General features: G+C 58.5%; 1 pseudogene; it reads left to right on the forward strand.

Moving 5' to 3' along the window:
* The first annotated feature begins 562 nt into the window (after positions 1-562).
* LOC108538367 (protein bassoon pseudogene) lies at positions 563-1,474 on the forward strand (annotated as a pseudogene).
* The last annotated feature ends 554 nt before the right edge of the window (positions 1,475-2,028 follow it).

Consider the following 2,028-nt stretch of genomic DNA (forward strand, 5'->3'; position numbering starts at 1 on the left):
AAGAAATCATGGTTTTTTTTATTCTCTATGCCTCCTTCTCCCACGTATTACTCTTCACTTATTTATTCATTCTGCGAGTTTTTACTGAATACCCATTGCGTACAGGCACTGCTCTAGGGCCATGCCTTTCCTCTTGGATTAGGTTTTAAAAGATCAATCTGGTTGCTGTGTGTAAATGGCCTGAAGTGGGAAGCAGGGGAAGGCTGCTGGGTTCATCCAAGCAAGGAGGTTGGGGTGCACAGATCTGAGGCACTGCCAGGGGGTGGCAGGGAGGACTCTCAAGCAGGAGGGTCTGGCAGGCAGTGGGTTGGTGGTTGGGGTGGGGTCGGGGGATGAGACTGCCTCCGCTCTGCCTCACATGCCTGGCAACTCCTGGAGGGCAGAGGAGTGCCATCTGTCCTTCAACCCTGCCCCCTGGCAGCCCAGAAATACCTGAGCAGGACTTGGTGCTCCTGCCTGTGCTAGGAGTGGCCTTGGCTGCTGTGAGACCTGCACTGACCTGAGCCATGAGTACCGCCAGTCCTGGCCGCCCTACTGACTATTTTGCTTCTCTCTTCAGGTGAAGGAGTGGCTCTGTCTGAACTGTCAGATGCAGAGGGCTCTGGGAATGGACATGACCACTGCACCTCGCTCCAAGAGCCAGCAGCAGCTGCACTCCCCAGCCCTGTCTCCTGCCCACTCCCCGGCCAAACAGCCCCTGGGGAAGCCAGAGCAAGAGAGATCTCGGGGTCCAGGAGGACTACAGCCTGGGTCCCGCCAGGGTGAGACAGCCAGGGCCACCTCAGTGCCGGGGCCTGCCCAAGCAGCTGCCCCTCCAGAGGTGGGGAGGGTGTCTCCTCAGCCCCCTCAACCCACCAAGCCTTCCACAGCTGAGCCCAGGCCACCTGCAGGAGAGGCCCCAGCCAAAAGTGCCACTGCAGTGCCCACTGGGCTTGGTGCCGCCGAGCAGACCCAGGAGGGCCTCACTGGTAAGCTCTTCGGCCTCGGCGCATCACTGCTAACCCAGGCGAGCACCCTCATGTCTGTGCAGCCTGAGGCTGACACCCAGGGCCAGCCTGCCCCCAGCAAGGGGTCACCCAAGATCGTCTTCAGTGATGCCAGCAAGGAGGCTGGCCCAAAACCCTTGGGCTTAGGGCCCGGGCCTGGGCCAGCACCTGGAGCCAAAACTGAGCCTGGGGCTAGAACGGGTCCTGGATCTGGACCTGGAGCCCTGCCGAAAACTGGGGGAACAACCAGTCCAAAGCATGGAAGAGCAGAACATCAGGCAGCATCGAAGGTTGCTCCAAAGCCAAAGACCATGCCGAAGGAAAGGGCCACCTGCCCACTGTGCCAAGCCGAGCTCAATGTGGGCAGCAAGAGCCCAGCCAACTATAACACATGCACCACCTGCAGGCTCCAGGTGTGCAACCTGTGTGGCTTCAACCCAACACCACACCTGGTGGAGGTAAGAGCTAGACCAAGCACGCTCCCTTGAGCCTTGATGAGAGGCTGGGCCTGGGTAGTGGGTGGCATGGGAACCAGAAAGAGTACTGGGTCTGCAGCAGCCATGGGGGTGCCCCTGCACAACGAATGCTGCAGAGGGGCTGCATTCCTTTTCCTGTCCCTACCTCAGGCCCCAGTTCTACTCAGAACTAACTTTCACTCAGAGAACTAACTGGCACAGTAGTTGGGGGTAATGGTGCCTGCTGACTCTGAGACTAGTGCCCTAAGGCTGATCCCAGAGTCCCTGAGCTGGCCTCCCCATTTCCAGCTACCATGGGCATGGCCCTGATGAAAGACACCAACCTCCCCTGCTCAGATAGGAGAACCTGAGGTCCCACACTGCCAGGGACCTGTGACCTTCAGAGGGGTAGGGATTGAATGACCATGGGGTAGACGGTTGTGTCCCACGTCCAGGGTCAGGTGGAAGGCTTTCTCACAATGGGGCAGGACATGTCCCACTGTCCAGGCTCCAGCCCAGCTAGGTGGTATTCAACCTTGATTGTCTCTTCTGAGGTCATAAGTGTTGATGTCTACTTGTCAAAGTCA

Source organism: Rhinopithecus bieti, unplaced genomic scaffold, assembly GCF_001698545.2.
Source record: "Rhinopithecus bieti isolate Rb0 unplaced genomic scaffold, ASM169854v2 scaffold_16046, whole genome shotgun sequence".
Lineage (NCBI taxonomy): Eukaryota > Metazoa > Chordata > Mammalia > Primates > Cercopithecidae > Rhinopithecus > Rhinopithecus bieti.